Source organism: Staurois parvus, unplaced genomic scaffold (genome assembly GCF_062004578.1).
Source record: "Staurois parvus isolate SC_StPar_1 unplaced genomic scaffold, SC_StPar_1.0 ptg000145l, whole genome shotgun sequence".
Lineage (NCBI taxonomy): Eukaryota > Metazoa > Chordata > Amphibia > Anura > Ranidae > Staurois > Staurois parvus.
This window is the reverse complement of record NW_028317941.1, coordinates 15625699-15644386: the sequence shown is the minus strand read 5'-3', so window position 1 is coordinate 15644386 and position 18688 is coordinate 15625699.

Sequence of the window (18688 nt, the reverse complement as noted above, 5' to 3'; positions counted from 1 at the left end):
GATATGGTCAGCACAGCCAAAGTACTGGTCCAGGCAACAGGCAGGGACATCAGGCTTAGGGCCTTGGTAATGTTGGACCGGGGCACAGGGTCCCACTCAATCTCTTCAAAGCCTCCGGACAAACAGACCCTGTTCCGGGAAATACAAAACCATGAGAAAACCAAAAACTGTTTTTTCTCTACTCTGAAGCCCCTCACATATGTGAGACCCCTGTTTTATCTTGAATCCCACTGTAGTAGCAGAGCAAAAGATCAATTCAAGCAGCAGGCAAAAAACACTGTTGATTTAACAGGCCGAGGTCAGTCCAGGAAGAAGGCATAAACATGGTTGATGATCCAGACGGCAGGCATAAGCATAGTCGATAAACAGGCCAGGGTCAGTTCCGGAGAAAGGCAGAAATATGGTTTAGAAACAATTCAGACAGCAAGCAGAGGCATTGTCGGTAAACAGGCCAGGGTCAGTTAAGGTGGAAGGCAGAGGCATGGTCAATCAAGGCAGCAGGCAAAACATCAGCACAGATAATAAAAATGGGGAAATTGCAGGCTGTTAAAAATATAGGGAACTAATATTTTACTAACATGTGATAACATCTGAATCAGTCTCTAATGCATAGGCCTGGTTGGCAGGGACATTGGGGACAATGAAAACTGGTGTATCTCCTAACTCCCCCTCTGTTGCATACCCTCCATTTTTTTTGGTGTCTTCTTCCTGTTTCTGATGGTGAAATGTTTTCAGGGAAATGGCGTTCATGAAGTCTTCTGACACAATCGGAGCAATGCTTTGTGGTGGAGATCCTTGCTGATAGATTAGGGCAGTGACATCTTCTATAAATTTGAGGAAGGTGGTAGGTGGTAGGTCTTTCCATTTGACTTGATAGGTGATGTATGCATTAAAAATGGCCATGTGGAAAAAGTATATTGCAACTTTTTTGTACCAGAAGAGGGACTTCCTTGTTGATAAATAGGGCTGCAGAATCTGATCATTTAAATCCACCCCCCCCCCCATGAATCGATTATATCCTGAGCTGGAAGGTAGCCACAAAGGGTTTGCCAGAGCATCTGGGAGGTATGTTTGGGCCCTGACTCTTGGGGTCTGGTGCGATATTCCAGTGCTGGTACTGGGCCTTTCATCCTGGGGTCTAGCTCCGTTGGGGTTTGCAGATTGACCATTTGGGTGTAATGGCACTGGTATGTTGGCACTGCTCATGGTTGCCTGGTCTTCAGAGTGTTTTACTCTTTTAGGAGGAACTGTTTCCTCTTCGGATTTGGTCACCGATCCACTGCTTTCTACTGGCTCGTATTCCGAATTGGAATCAGACGGTGAGAGCTCCCTGCTGCTCTCGTCTGTCATGCTGAGGATTTTGAAAGCCTAGTCACTAGTGAAATATTTTTTTGACATCTTGGCTTTATGACAGGCAACTGTGATGGGTACATTGCTGATGGGCAACAGTGATGGCGGCTCTGTTATGGGTAATCTGATTAGGCTGCATTGATGGCAGGTACACTGATAGGCTGCACTGGTGTATGCGCTGACAGGTACACTGATAGGCTTCCCTGATGGATGTGCTGACAGGTACACTGATGGGCTGCTGGACAGGTACACTGATCTAGGGGCGTGACCAGGAGGGCGTCATATGATGCCTTCCTGGAGGGTCAAAAGGCATGCCCGGCCGTCATTTTACCATAGGCCAGGCAGAAACAGGTTAAATTTCATGTGCGTGTAAAGGCATGTGTCCCCAATACTTTTGGCAATATAGTATATATAGATATACACAAGAATATACATTTTGTTCTCAAGATTTAAATAAGGCATATATACATTCTGATTACAGGTCCCTGTAGCCAGCCAGTTATCAAAACCAGAACATATATACATCCTAACTACAGCTCCCTGCAGCTAGTAAATTTGTTAAGCAAAACATATGTACACAAATCTATATACTACCGATATGCAAACTATACACACACTTTTTTCTTTTAGTTGGATCACCTCCCCCTAAAGAGAAGCCCTCCAGGGAACTGTAGAAAATATTTTGCAAAAGATCACAAAGTCCCAAATTTGTACAGCTGTCCATGATGAACCTGCAAGGGAGAAAAGAAACACAACCCTCAACTAGCTAAACTATCTACACAGTCTGCTAGCAGGGGATTATGATCCTGCTAACAGAGAACTTTTTACATGAGAGTCTCTGAAGGAGGAGCCCCTCCATAGCATCAGTCTCCTTGGCAATGTCCTGGGCCTCACCACCGAATGTGCCTTTTAATCAGGCCAGAAAGAAAAGAGACCGGTGGGTGATATGATTTGACCCGGTATTTCAACAAAGAAAAGGGGTTTTCCCAAGTACTTTCAGCAGCACAGCTCAGGGTTCAGTAGCCTGGTGACCTCTCCATTGGGACCCTGCTTAGCCACCGAGTAGCTCCTGCTGGGCCGACCAGCCTTCACAATGACTACTCGGTCCTTGTAGATGGCCCTTCCTCGGTTCCACTCCAGCCAAATATCCTGGAACTGGGCCAACAGATCAGGCTTGAGAGACCCTCTTTGGGACTTTGGAACATGCCAATAGTCCCAAATAATTTCCTCTTCCCAGTGGGAGGAGGAGGTCTTGATGGTGTCCATTACATCTGAGGAGACATACAGAAAGTCCAATCCCCACTCTAATGCGGTTCTCCTTTGTACATCCCTTTGGAACCTGGAGAATCTAGGGAGCTCCCTGAATTTGCCCCATCCTGGTAGCACACAAGCCTGCGAAAACCGGGTAATACACGGCTTGTAGGCCAAGTCCCGGGCCTCTTTCCTGCCCTTCGTATCCCATGGCTCCTCCTGGGTCTAATGTTGAATGTGAATCAAATATGGTCGATCTAGTTGCTGTCTCTCTGCAGGGGTCGATGGTAGCTTCACTCCAGCTGCCCATCCTGCCTAGTCAGGGGTCCTCTCCCCCATCCTGCTTCCCCTCCAGATAGTTCCTCATGGTCAGCAGTGTCCTGAGCATCACCCCCAGTGCCATTCCTCATCCGAATCACTCTATGGGGAATACTCAGTCTCTATCACCAGAGGCCCAAACTCAGCCTCCATTTTGAGAGACCCCCAATTGATCGCGCCCCGGACGTCACCCCGCACTGGCTCACCTGATAATATGCAGTCATCTGGACTTGGCTCCTTCCAAGTATGGGTGACAGAACAAACTTTGGCAGCCGGTCTCTCCTGGGGAACAACTTGAGTCCATACTTGCCTCTGGTTGCAACTCTTCCTTTCCCAGACTCCAGTCTGAGGCTATCATCCGGCTTCTCCCACAAGAGTGGTGGTGGATACCTAACCGGCTGTAGGATTGCACACCTCCTGATTTCCTCTGGATTTCTCCTTCCTCTCCATGCATAGTTGGGAGCTTAAATTCACTGAATAGATGACCGGTGGCAGGTAACTGAGCACCAGTCTCAGCAGTAGCTCATCACAGTGCCCACACCTCAGCCAGGCTCTGCTCACTGCACTAGGTCTCTGGCAGTCAGAACACAGCAAGCATAGTCTCCCTACTCCATTGACTATGCAGAGGGTGAATTTCCCCCAATGTTCCACACACACCGGTATCCACCATCCGATTGTCTGATACTGATCCTGCAAACCTGGTTATTGGTTACAAAGTTGCAGGTAACCTACCATGTTGCTCCTCTCTCTGACCTTCTCACCACATTGGGTGTACTGGGCAGAATTTAAGGTGTGGCCATACCCCTTACTCAGACTTGTTGGCGCCAGCGGCACTGTTTTGCAGAAGCAGTGATTACTCTTCATGCATTTCAAGACAGAGGCCAAATTGTTCAAAGGTTTTATGGACTGTTGAGATGAGAGTGACTCTCGACACACCAAATGGATGGGTCCAAGGCTGGATCAGTAACAGCCACAGAGCTCCACTTTGACTCAGACGCCAGCAAGGTGGAAGTGGGGTACTGGTATGGGCTGGTATTATTAAAGATAAGCTAGTTGGACCTTTTCTGGTTGAAGATGGACTCAAAATCAACTCCAAAAGCTACTACCAGTTTTTAGAAGACACTTTCTTCAAGCAGTAGCACAGGAAAAAATCTGCATCTTTCAAGAAGACCATGATATTTATGCAGGACAATGCTCCATCGCATGCATCAAAGTACTCCACTGTGTGGCTAGCCAGTAAAGGCCTTAAAGATGAAAGAATAATGACATGGCCCCTGTCCTCACTTGACCTAAACCCTATTGAGAACTTGTGGGCCCTTCTTAAACGGGAGATTTACAGTGAAGGAAAACAGTACACCTCTCTGAACAGTGTCTGGGAGGCTGTGGTTGCTGCTGCACAAAAAATTGATTGTCAACAGATCATGAAACTGACCGACTCCATGAATGGAAAGCTTATGACTGTTTGAAAGCAGGGGGGGCTATATTGTTCACTATTTTTTAAATGTCAGAAATGTTTATTTGTAAATTTTGAGTTATTTGTTTATTATTCTCACTTTAACAGATTAAAATAAACAAGTGAGAAGGGAACATTTTCATTTTTCATTTAGTTGCATAATAATTTTGCACACTAATAATTGCCCAATAGTTGTGCACACACAGATATTCTCCTAAGGAAGCCAAAACCTCATTTTTACTTTCTTAAAGTGTTACTAAATCCAGAATCCTGCATTTGCTCTACCTGGTCTCCCACAGTACACACAACATCAAAATGCAATTATTTTAGTAAATATAAACTGCTAAATACCATTTCCCATCAGCAGTTAGAGCAGTCTTGTGACTTTTATCAGTGTTCAACAGAGCACTGGTAAAGCTTGTAGGAGGAGTTTTCTTTCTGCTCTAGGATGCAAAACCCCTGACCTCTGTCTGGACAGTGCTTATTGGCCATGTGCTGATCACATGCACTCTCCCAAGAAAAAAAAACCTCTCTAGCAATGCACACCAAACTGAACATGTGCAGAGTGTCTCCACACAATATATCTTATCAGGAGATAAGAGGGGGCACTGGGAGAAAGGGAGGATCAGAGAAGTCAGGATCAAACAGCATTTTTACACAATCCAAAGGATTAACCCCTTAGGTTCCACAGTGAGTATATCAAGCATACTTTACTGCATATACAGACTGATTTTACTGTTGCAGGTCTAGTAACACTTTAAATATTCAGGGTTGAGGTTCATTAACATTTTGGATTGACCACAAGCACTGTATTTGTTCAATAATGAAATTAATCCTCAAAAATACAAACTGTCTAATATTTTAATATTTGTGCATTATATATATATATATATATATATATATATATATATATATATATCTGTGTGTGTGTGTTTTACTACCCTCTTAGATTGTAAGCTCTAACAAGCAGGGCTTGATTCCTCTTGTACCAAATTGTATTGTAACTGTAATGTCTGCCTTCATTTTGTAAGGCAGTGCTCAAACTGTTGGCACTAAATAAATCCTGTATAATAATACTCTGAAACATCAATGGCCTCATTCATCAACCCACCAATGCTTATTATGATAGAAAAAAAAATAGTTTAAGGTAGGCTTTATCAGCCACAAAATAACTGAACCAACAGAATTGTAGTGATTAGAGCATCATAATTATATATCCCAGGAAGGGTAGTTGTAACTACTGAAGAGCTGGTCATCCAATTAATAAGCATATCATGCACAGTTCATAAAGTACTTCATTTAAATCAGTAAGCGGGTGATCCAAGAGCAGTAGTTATATGCTGTAGCATTAGAGGATGCATTAGCTGGAAAACGTTGATGCGGCAAGAAACAGCAAATTTATAGTAGTAACAAAAATTCTTAGCAAAATAAAAGGAAAGCCAAGCATCAAAGCTAAATAGTGCTAAGTTTAGCCATAGATACTTTCTCGAAAATAGCAGCTTGCACAGGTTTGTATTCCATAAGTTGCTTGATCCAGCATCCCTCCAGCTCAGTTGGTATTTCCACAGCGGCTCACATCTAGTCTAGTCAGTAAGCTGTACAGTCAGTTGGACCCTCAGTTATACTTGATTAACTTTAATGCTTCCAAACTTAATAATTGAAGGTGCTAATAATGATTTTTGTGTATTTTAATAAAAAAACAGGACACACAAAATGAGCAGCACCATCTTTTTATTCTGTCAGTCTTGTGTTTTTAGAAACTGTATGGTTTGGGGGTCTTTTACAAACTTTGAAAGCTGTAAGTAAAAAACAAAACAAAAAAAAAACTAAACATGCTAAAAAGTGAAAATAATGCAATAATGATCTGACCACCTGAGGTGAAAAATGGGGAGCAAGGCCCAGTTAAATAAGATATTTCAAACACAGACGTTTTTATCATTCCAAATTTAAAGAGAATGTAAACCCAACATTTCATGTTCCTAATATGTGCCTGCTGTACCATGTACTTGTATGAAAAATTTTCTTGTTCTCTTTGTATTGCTTCCTTTGTGTGAAATCCCTTGTGTTCCTGCCAGTCCCTCTGCTTTCCTATTAAAAACCAACCATACTAAGCAGGAGAATATACGGGGGTCAATTCTCTATCTATGCTGGGAACTCAGCCTGCTCTCCTCCAATGACCAGACTTGTCCTGACATGCCCTCCACACCCTGTACAGCCTTTCCCTGGGAAAATCAGCGTGCTGCTGTTTCTCCTCCCCCAGTTCTTACACAGCTGAGAACAGAGGGAATCTGATCACTTATAAAAAAGGGAAAAGGAGTTTATAATTTTTTTTCATATGTATACACAAATGTTTTGCCTTTCATTTTCATTTCTATATTAAACTGAATGGGTTATTTTACAAGGTGAAGGTTTAAATTAGTCATGCTTCTGGGAACAGGACTGTTGAACAGACAAAAATGGTAGGCTCTGAGAATAGTGAAATACTTTCCAGGGTAAAGCACAAATAAGCCACAGGACACACAAATGGAACCAAGTACTGGCTCTGCAGAAAAAGAAAATATTTACTGAAGTATATGTGGACAAATAGACCACATACAGTGAAGGAAATAAATATTTGATCCCCTGCTGATTTTGAATGTTTGCCCACAAAGAAATTATCAGTCTAAAAATCAAATGGTAGGTGTATTGTAACACTGGGAAACATAATAGCAACAAAAAATTCAAGCTGAAATGCATGTCTAACAAATTATGCACTGATTTGCATGTTCACGAGGAAAATAAGTATTTGATCCCCTTCACAAAACATGACTTAGTACTTGGTGGCAAATCCCTTGTTGGTAATCACAGAGGTCAGACATTTCCTGTAGTTGGCCACCAAGTTTGCACACATCTCAGGAGGGATTTTGGCCCACTCCTCTTGGCAGATCCTCTCCAAGTCATTAAGGTTTGGTGGATGACGTTTAGCAACTCGAACTTTCAGCTCCCTCCACAGATTTTCAATCAGATTTAGGTCTGGAGACTAGCTAGGCCACTCCAGGACCTTAATGTGCTTCTTCTTGAGCCACTCCTTTGTTGGCTTGGCAATGTGTTTTGGGTCACTGTCATGCAGGAACACCCATCAACGACCCATTTTCAATACCCTGGCTGAGGGAAGAAGGTTCTCACCCAAGATTTGATGATACATTGCCCCGTCTATTGTCCCTTTGATGCAGTTCAGTTGTCCTGTCCCCTTAGCAGAAAAACAACTCCAAAGCAGAATTTTTCCACCACCATGTTTGACAGTTGGGATAGCGTTCTTGGAGTCATAGGCAACATTCCTCCTCCTCCAAAGTTCTGGGATGATTCCTCACTGTTCTCATGATCATTGACACTCCACGAGGTGAGATCTTGCATAGTGCACCAGACCTAGGGAGACTGACAGTTGTTTTGTGTTTCTTCCATTTGCGAATGATTGCACCAACTGTTGTCACCTTCTCACCAAGCTGCTTGGCGATAGTTTGGTAGCCGAGTCCAGCCTTGTGTAGGTCTACAATCTTGTCCCTGACATCCTTGGACAGCTCTTTGGTCTTTCCCGTGGTGGAGAGTTTGGAATCTGATTGTTTGATTGCTCCTGTGGACAGGTGTCTTTTATACAGGTAACACAATGAGATTACCAGCAATCCATTTAAGAGACTGCTTCTAATCTTAACTTGTTACCTGTATGAAAGACACCTGGTAGCCAGAAATCCTGCTGAATGATAGGGGATCAAATACTTATTTCCCTCATGAACATGCAAATCAGTGCATAATTTGTTAGACATGCATTTCTTTTGAATTTTGTGTTGCTATTCTATCTCTAAGTGTTACAATACACCTACAATTTGATTTTTAGACTGATCATTTCTTTGTGAGTGGGCAAAAATTCAAAATCAGCAGGGGATCAAATGCTTATTTCCTTCACTGTACACATGGGTAGTGGATGCAGTACAATATTCAGCACCCATGAATTTCTCTGTTTAGACTCCGGTCACACCGGGTGTGACTTGGCATGCGATTTTCATGCCATACAACTTGCAAATCGCATGGCAAGTTGCACTCTATTGTCCGCAATTACAGCGGTCATATCGGTGCAGCCACAACAATTTCTAAAGTAATGTATGCACTACACTACATTTTGGTGCGATTTGCATAGACATCTGTGTCAGATGTCTTGCAAATAGTACCTCAAATCAGCATGTCACTGTAAGTCGCATGATTTCAAAGTTGGGATCAGTGTGACTGGGGTGTTAGTGTGTACTTTTCTCAGTCCCCTGCCAGGCTACAAGAGGTTCTCAGTGAAGTCAGTGAAATAACAAGGTATTCTTTGTATAGGTCAGTACAACACAAAGTGGTGACCAAACAGGAACATCTGTACCGAACAGTTCACCTCTCTTGATCAGAAGCCTTTTCCTACCCCTTCTCATCACCTTATATCTCACTATTGGTTCATCACTGTGATGGACCGTTTCATGGGCTAATAGTAAACTAACTAGAGGGACAAGCCTTTCAACCATGGGAGATAGGAAAAGTTTGACTATCAGAGTACCCTATAATTTTGGACTTCTGTAGTGCTCAACAGGAAAACTAAAATGGCGTGCCTGCACCTAAAAAGCTTTCATTGCTTTAATACGTAAATTTGACTTTAGTTCTTTTTAAGGACTATTTTAGTTCTACGCACCTTCATACATTTTAATAACCATATTAACATATCCAGGATAGGTTGAGTTGAGGAAACATTACATTCTACAGGCTTAGCTATCAGCAACTTAGAGCATCACTGTGACTCATTTTGTGCATTGGCTATATACTTTTTAGCATAGGAGTAGAGCTTAGCTAGTTTATCTTTATGTTCAAATTCGTAGCTCTGCTCCAGGCTGAGTGCGATAAAGAACCAGCTTCAGATGTCAACAGACTCATTGGGCTCTGTCTCACTCCCCAAAGACATCCATGATTCATAGAAGTATGCTGTACTACCGCTTCCAATTGTTACAACAAGTTTTATTCTTTTTAATAACATTTAAAAAATGTAATATATTGGAGCTTACCAGTTCTTGGATGTGGTGGTTGAACTAGTTTTCCTTTTCAGACTTTTTTTTCTTTTATCTGATAATTCTGTCAGTAACACACTTTCATCATTAGGGTACCAATGCTTACTCACTATATTTTATCTTTGAAGGAGCAGTATTGGAACCCTTGACTGCTCTGTAGATTTGAACACAACAAATATTTGTATTAAATGGAGGGCATGAGAATTTGTAGTTGACAGAGGATAGCTTGGAAGGAAGATAACATTGTTTGTGATTTTAGTTCCATTCACAGGAAGTTAGACACGTATTTCTGGCAAGATCAACAGGTATTTCCTGAACATGCAAAATATTTTCTTGGCCTGAAAAATGAAAAATAATGCAGTCAATACATCTAAGGCCTGTTAAGTTGTAATGTATTACATTTTTGTTCTTGTTTTTAGATGTGCTTTAAAGTTGAAATTTAATCTTCTTATATTTTGCTGTCCCAAGTTCCTCCTCATCAACATTGCAAATACATTTTTAAATAAAATCTGTTTTAACCACTTGTCCTCTGGAAGATTTACCCTCCTTCATGACCAGGGCATTTTTTGCTATACAGTGCTGCACTGTTTTAACTGACTATTGTGCGATCATGCAATACTGTACACAAATTAAATTTATATCATTTTTTTCACCGAAATAGAGCTTTCTTTAGGCGGTATTTCATCATCACTGGGGGGTTCTTTTTAGCTAGAAATGTAAAAAAAAAAAATTTAAAAAAAACATATCCAATAAAACAAAATAAAAAAAAATAAAATGTGTTCATAAATTTAGGCCAAAGTGTATTCTGCTACATGCCTTTGGTAAAAAAAAATCCCAATAAGTGTATATTGATTGGTTTGCGTGAACGTTATAGCATTTATAAATGGTGGTACATATACATTTTTATTTATTTATTTTTTTATACTAGTAATGATGGTGATCATCGACTTGTAGCCGGACTGTGATAATGCGGCGGCCATTCTGACACTAACTAACACTGACATCTCCAGTGGCACTAATACAGAGATCAGTGCTAATAGAAAGCACTGACAATGTACTAATGACACTGGGCAGGAAAGGGTTAACATCTGGGGCAATCAAAGGGTTAACTGTGTGTTAGGGAGTGATTTAGCTGTGTACTGTGTGGCGTTTTACTAGCGGATGTGCTTTGGAGAGAGATAAAACCCAGCACAACCCCCGCTAACAGGAGAGAGATCTGTGTTGTTTACATACACAGATTTTTCTGCTGTCAGCTACTCCGCCGATCACCGAGTCCCCAGTGATTGACACCTACAGGAGCCAATAACAGCACAGGTAGGCCAGCATGTGTGCCCCCTTCCTAGAAATGCAAAATCACTTATATACATATATGTGATTTTGTGCAGAGCGGCCACCCTGTAGCAGTAAAACTGCTACAGAGCGATCAGCAAGTGGTTAATTATGTACTTTATTTTAGATCCAATTATGTCAACACTGTGTATTTGTGCTTTTCTATGCAATATAGGCAGATCTTGAACATTAGAGCACTATGCCTCAGTACTCCTCTCAACAGCCCTGGTGCAAACAGTCGGCTGGTTCTTGAGAGAAGTTGGGCAAATATCAAAATTGATTGAGGAGTGGATGTCAGCCTAGAGGAGTGGGTGTTTCTAGGCAGACTGCATTTGCACACAGACTGTATTATGTAATTCTCACATGTGATGTGGACCTTCATGATGGAAAGTACTGAAATCCAATAAATGATTGGGCGGGACAGGGACAGAAAGATTGGGAAGGAAAGTGTTGGATGAAGCTGGATGTCCTCCAGCCACAAAAGTTGTTGCAGCTTGTACAGCACACTGTGAGACACTCACAGTGTACAGCAAAGTCAGAGTAGCAACAGTAGTAACCAGTAGTAACAGGAGAGGAGCCTGTACAACTGTGCAAGACCAAAGGTTAGGCTGGAGTTCAGCTTTAAGTTGTAAGCTCACAGCAATGCCTGTTCTGCAGCTTCAGGAAGAGCTGTCTTAGTTATTCCTGAGCACGCTGTCTTTTCAGTCTCAGTTAAGTCGCCTGCCCCTACTACGCTTTCTAATCAGCCCACTAACATGCTGCCATTATAACCGAATCATGCAGTTGTCACGAAGTCCCTGGTACCAAGATTATTTAATTTAATCACCATGTCAGAGCTCAGATAGAGAAAGATAGGTTACCACTTCTTGCATCCAGACAATGGCTCCAACTCCCCATGAAGCTTAATTTCCTTTCACAAAGAAAGTTTTCCTAGTTTTTGAGGCTGAGGCCAAGAATTCACAGCTGAGCATGATGGAAAACCTGTTTTCTCAGCCATCAATTGCTGCACACGTACATTGGGCATGCTAATCACCGTGTTTAAAAGGTCACGGAACTCGGCAGCACCAGGGAACACTGGGGTTTTCCTTGATAAGCACTCAATTATTTCCTACTCAGATTGGTGGTGCTTTGAATTACCCTAATGGAGCATTAAGTGAACACAACAAGAATCTCAGCAGATAGACTCTGATATATTGCTGATTGTTGCTTCAGCTGATTGGTACTTTCTAAATCCAATCATTCTGTTTTAGAGAACTTGAAAAAAGTAAAAGTCACATGTTAATTCACCAAAGTGTTTATTCTTCTGTACTAAATGTCACTTTCTGAAAATCATGTCTTTGTTGACTTTCTAGAAAAAAAAATCAATCTTCTTTCTTTTGCAGTTAATTGTTTTCGTACTCCCTGCAAATAGCAATGTAATTGGCTCATTATTTTATATTTTCCACTCTTGACATTATCTCCAGGAGGCAGGAATATTGAACCCGCCTACCAGCAGCAGGAGCAGGAGCCATGCTATGAAAGCTGCATTCCTTTTCTTGATTAATTCCCATATTGTTTTAAAATGAAAAATCTGTACCAGGCTGGTATTGTATTCCACACACAGATGGTAGTTAAGCATGGTGTTACAAAAAAATATTACCTATATCAAATTGTAATGCTAATCCATCTGATTTTAATGACATTATTATTGATTCGTGAATAGATAGATATTAGAGGCTCATTTTCTGATAAGAATTATTGTCAGAGTCAGGCAGTAATGGACATTGCAAACCTGAGCAAAATGGTATGTTCGGTATTAGATTAACAATATACCTGTAGATCAGATTTTAAAAACTGTCATGGCGTTTCAGGGTGCACAAGTTCCTGCACCAATGCCACATGTTCTATCTCAGAAAACACACAAAAATTAATTTAAAGCACCCAAAATAAACAGTCAGTTAACTAACCTCTAAAATTCAACTTAACCCTTAAACTAAAGTTGCCACCTCATCCCTTTAAAACCGAACACATATTCATTATACAGGTTCTGTGGCTAATTAAGGTAGTAATTAAACTCACTTAGTGCCTTATGTGCATTAAATTAGCCTCAGAAACTGTGTAATTAATATGTGTTCAGTTTTAAAGCGAAGGGGTGGTAACTGTACAAACCTAGCCAAAATGTGTAACTACAAACCTTGGGACCCCATTGCAAAATGTTGATGGCCCCTCTTTACTGACCCCTTTCCATAAGCTGGATTGGAATGGAGGATTGGCACCCCTATTTTACTCTTTCAAATACTGGTCAGTTGCGGATTTAGCACTATTATTTAGACCTTTAAAACTGGCAAGCATTGGTGTATCAGGCATCCTTATTTAATATTGTCTTTCAGGACTCATTTCCTGCCTCAGCTTGAAGGAGATGGCAAAGGTCACAGAAACTACACTGTGGAGAGACAGATGATGGACTCTTGGACTAGTAGTAAGCTGTAAAAGTTTCTGCTTAGCCTTCTTCCTGGGCATTAGGGCAGATCACATCTGAATTGCACAGGAAAGTGGTCCCCGTTCCTGAGCAATTCCTGTGCGACTGTGGGGTGCAATTTTTCTACCCATTCATTCGAATGGATTGAAATCACACTGGATCACACCCGAAGTAGTTCATATACTACTTTTCAAGAACACACTGCATCAGATCACATGGTACTGCGGTTGGGAGAGAATTATGCTGACACCAGAAGTTAGTATTACTGTGAACTGTTCTATTGATGCAGTGTTCACTTAAATTGTGAAGTCAGCTAGGACAAATTTGACATAGGCATCTGGAAAAATGTACAGTAAGGGCTTGTTTACACTTGACCTCTTTTTCCAACTCTTGCCAAACGCCCCTATAGCATTTGACAAGTGTTGGTCCGGCGTTTGCAGAGTGTTTTTAACGCTCCGCAAACACTCCAAAAACGCCGTATGCGCGGTTTTTCTGCGGTTGCTAGGCATTTGCCAAGCGTTAAAAATGCCCCACAAACGCCTATAATGAAGTTTGAATGGTGTTAACGCTCCGCAAACGCCTCGCAACCGCGTTGCAACCGCACCAGAAACGCCGGCCAGGCGTTTGCGGAGCGGCACCATAGACTTGAATAGGAAGCTTCAATTCCTCCTGACTCAACTAGAGGCGTCCATTTTGCCGCGACGCAACGCTAACGCTCCCATGTGAACAGCACTATGTGCTGCAATGTGCAGAATTTTCCGAGGCGTTTGGAAAATGGGAAAACTGCTTCCCAAATGCTTGTCTGCCGCTTGCTGACAAGACTAGTGTGAACGTAGCCTAATATAGTCCAACCTCCCAAACTAGAGCCAGCCAGTAGTGGGATCTACTTGCAAGTGAAAGGGAGACACATGTCAGTGCCCCAAGAATCGGATAAAGGCAAGCAAAGGGCCACATCTCGCCCACAGGCCACAGTTTGGAGACCACTGCTTTATAGGATTGAATGGGGACTGTGGCATGCATGCACGGACCTGACAGACGAGATTCTGATGGATGTATGACCACAAGGACTGATGGCAGAGGGGATACCAAAAATAGGTGTAACTGCAATAAAAGTGCTTTTACACTTTACAGTCAAAATACAGGCATACTTTGCAACTAGATTTTCATTTTTGGTACAATAATTTCACTTCATGCATATGTAAATGGCTGCTGGTGCTACATGTACTTATAGTAAAGACATATTATTATTTCAGGTACTTATATAGCACTGTCAAGTTACACTGCGCTTTACACATATATATTGTACATTCACATCAGTCCCTAACCCTCAAGGGGTGTACAATCCAAGGTCCCTAACTTGCTTTCATACATACACATATTAGGGTAAATTTAGACAGGATCCAATTAACCTACCAGCATGTCTTTGGAGTGTGAGAGGAAACCGGAGTACCCAGAGGAAACCCACACAGGCACAGGGAGAACATGCAAACTCCAGGCAGGTGGTGCCGTGGCTGGGATTTGAACCAATGATCCTAGTACTGCCAGGCGGAAGTGCTAACCATTTAGCCACTGTGCTGCCATACTTTTGTTCGCCTTACAATCAGTTTGAGAAAGAGGACTGGCAGGTAATGCATCAATATTTACAAAACAGAACATAATAAGAGCTATAGCAAAGTTTGCTAAAACATTTGCAACATATTTAGAGAACCGGGAGGATTTTTTCCTTATCAAAACTGGAGTTTCACTTTAAGTATTCCATTTAGTATAAATCAGTATAGAAGGTTACAAGATATCCTAACAATCACTATATAATATCACATAGCAGTATAAAGCCATAATCCCAGCAATTTAACAGCAGCATCTCAGTTAATTCCCAGTAATTTAACAGCAACATCCTGGTAAAAATGCGGCAACATCATGTAATAATCCCAGGAATTTGCCAGCAACATCCCAGCATAATCCCAGCAATTTACCACAACCATCCTAACATAATTACAGCAATTCACCATCAAACCCTCGTCGTCATGCCCACAGTACACCAACGGAATCTGAAATCTACAAAAGAAAAGAAACATATAAAATAAAAAATGAAAGGATAAATAGCAGCTCTAGGTGTTCTGGAATATTAAGAGCACCAGTCTATGCTTGCACATATTTTATGAAGTAATATTGTGTTAATTGACCCAAATATTGAATTTGAAGGATCTATACTATCATTATTATTATTATACAGGATTTATATTGCACCAACAGTTTGCTCATCACTTTACCAAATAAAGGGGGACAATACAGCAACAATACAGATCAATACAAGAGGGTTAGGAGGACCCTGCTCCTTGGAGCTTACAATCTAAGAAGGAGAGGCTGGTGGTACAAATGGTAATAACTGTGTGGGGTGAACTGGTAGGAGAATTAGAAGGTATAGTTATTAGCTAAAGGCAGGACAGGCTTCCCTGAAGAGAAAGGTTTTCAGAGATCGCCTAAAAGTGGGCAGAGTAGGTGATAGTTGGATAGATTTGGGTAGAGAGTTCCAGAAGATGGGGGGAGACTCTGGAGAAGTCCTGGAGACAAGCATGGGAGGAGGAGACAAGGAGATTGAGAGCAGGAGGTCGTGGAGGAGATGAGAGGATGGATATCTGGAGACAAGATTGGTGATGTAGTTTGGGGTAGAGTTGTAAATGGCTTTATATGTTATTGTTAGTGTTTTGAATTTGGACAATGGGAAGCCAATGGAGGGATTGGCAGAGAGGGATGGCAGACATGGAACAGTTGGTAAGGTGGATGAGTCTGGCAGCAGCATTCATTATAGAATGAAGAGGGGATAGGCTGCGATTAGGAAGGCCAATGAGGAGGGAGTTACAATAGTCAAGGCGAGAGATAACAAGGGAGTGAATAAGTTGCTTAGTGGTTTCAGTCGTTAAAAATGGACGTATCTTGGAGATGTCACAGAGGTGAAGTCTACAAGATTTGAACAGTGATTTGATTTGGGGCTGAAAGACAGATGGAGTCCAGGATTACACCTAGTATCCTGGCATGAGGGGAGGGACTGATGGTTGTATTTTTGATCTTGATGGAGAAGTCAGGGGAGGGGGCATGAGCTGGAGGGAATATTATGAGCTCAGTTTTAGAAAGATTGTGTTTGAGTAAGTGGAGTGACATCCATGATGATATGTCACTTAGTAGGTTAGTAATGCAAGAGGAGACTGAAGGGGTGAGGTGAGGAGTAGAAAGATAGATTTGTGTGTCATCGGTGCTTGAAGCCATGGGAATTTATCAAGTAACCAAGGGAGGAGGTGTAGATGGAAAAAAAGGGGTCCAAGGACAAAACCTTGAGGGATCCCTACAGAAAGAGGAAGTGGAGAGGAGGAGACAGAGTTATAGGAAACACTGAAGGAGCACTGCGATAGGTCGGAGGAGAGCCAGGAGAGATCCAAGTCTCGGAGGCCAAGAGAGTGGAGTTTTTTGAGGAGGAGGGGTTGGTCAACAGTATCAAAAGCCGCAGAGAGGTCAAGTAGTAAGCGTATGTAGTATTGGCCATTGGTTTTAGCAGTTAGTAAATCATTAGTGAGTTTTAGTAGGGCAGTTTCATATCATCATGGATGTCACTCCACTTACTCAAACACAATCTTTCTAAAACTGAGTTAGCAAAAGTCAGACTGTAAAGGGTCAAGAAGGTTGTTGTCAGTGAGGTAGGAGCTCAGGCGATTGTAAACTAAGCATTTTAAGAATTTAGAGGTAAACGGGAGCAGGGAGATGGGTCTTAGGTTGTTTAGGCTGGTGGGGTCCAGTGAGGACTTTTTAAGTATGGGAGTGCTCTTTGCATGCTTTAGAGGGGAGGGGAAAGTGCCAGTAGAGAGGGAGAGATTGAAGATTTGAGTGAGGGAGCATAGGCTAGAAGAAGAGGGTGACAGTAGTAGTTGTGAGGGAACAGGATCCAGGGGGGAGGTGGTGAGACAAGCTTCTGAGAAAACTTTAGTGACCTCTTCCATAGTAGCAAGGTCAAAAGAGGAAAGTGTTGAGGGAGGTTTAGTATAAGGTGCGCTAAGTGAGATAGATGTCTATGCAGTGGAGATGCCCTCACAAATTGCATCAATTTTGTTTTTGAAATGATTGACATTCTCGTAAGCAGTGAGTGAGTTACTGGGTGGACTTGGCGGTGGGGAAGAGAACTGGATGACAAGGTATTAATAACAGTGACAAAGTACAACCGCTGGCAAAAAGTATGCAATCACAACTCTTGGAAAATGTTCATTCAATTGCTTAATTGTGTAGAAAAAACAATAATCACAGACATGCTTCAAAATTATATTTATTTTATATTCCAACCTTTTGGCTTTAAGAAACACTTAAAAAAAAAAGAAAAAAGAAAGAAAACTAGTCAGTTGCAAATATTTTTGCAGATCAAGCAGAGGAAAAAAATATGGAATCACTCAATTCTGAGGAAAATATTATGGAATCATCAAAAAAACACTACAGTACACCACCAGTACTTTGTTGCACCACCTCTGTCTTTTGTAACAGCTTGAATTCTCTGAGGCATGGATTTAACTATCGACAAACAGTATTTTTTATCAGTCTTTCTCTTATTGCACTTGCCAGATCAGCTTTGCAGGTTGGAACCCTGTCATGGACCATTTTCTTTCATTTCCACCATTGATTTTCAATTGGATTGAGGTTCAGACTATTTGCAGGCCATGCCATTGACATCATGGGTGTTCTGGATGTTTGGAAATTTCATAACCCTACTGCTACAGTACATAATACACTTGCTTTTATAGCACTCACAGAACACCGTCTTGATTGATTTTGTTCTTATTACCTAACATGCTATTGACAGTATTAGCGATATTACTTCTCAACCCAGATGTATCTCAGACCACTCCATGGTGGTATTTGCCTGGATGTGGCTGACTCCAGGATCCTGCCCACTGTCTGAAATTAATCCATACTGGCTAACTAAATTTCCTGTTACGGAACTTACCTGCACCTTCTTAGAAGACCTTTTTACACTCAACGTGACCCTTAATTTAGTCTCATTGATACAGCTATGAAAAAAGCCTTCACACCAGAAGAACACTCTCTGAAAGACAAAGTTAGAGAGGCTGAATCAACCTATCTATTTAACTCCACACCTGATACTAGTAATCTTCTACAATTCTCTCAGGCTGCCCCTGCTCTTTGGCATCTAAGGAAACAACACTTTATGAAATACAAAACTATCAGTTCAGTGAGACAATGGTATCACTGTTAGCTTAGATAGCTAAAGCTAAAGAGGAACCCTGCCAAATGTATGCACTTTGAACAGAGCTGGGTAGTGTTGTTTCCTCTCCACAATTATTTACTGAAGAACCTGTTAAATATTATAAATTCATATATATCTCCAGGACCATTTTGTCTGATTTAGATCTTTCTAATTACCGTCAGTCTGCTATTATGACGTTTCCTAAAAAAAAAAAACCAGAC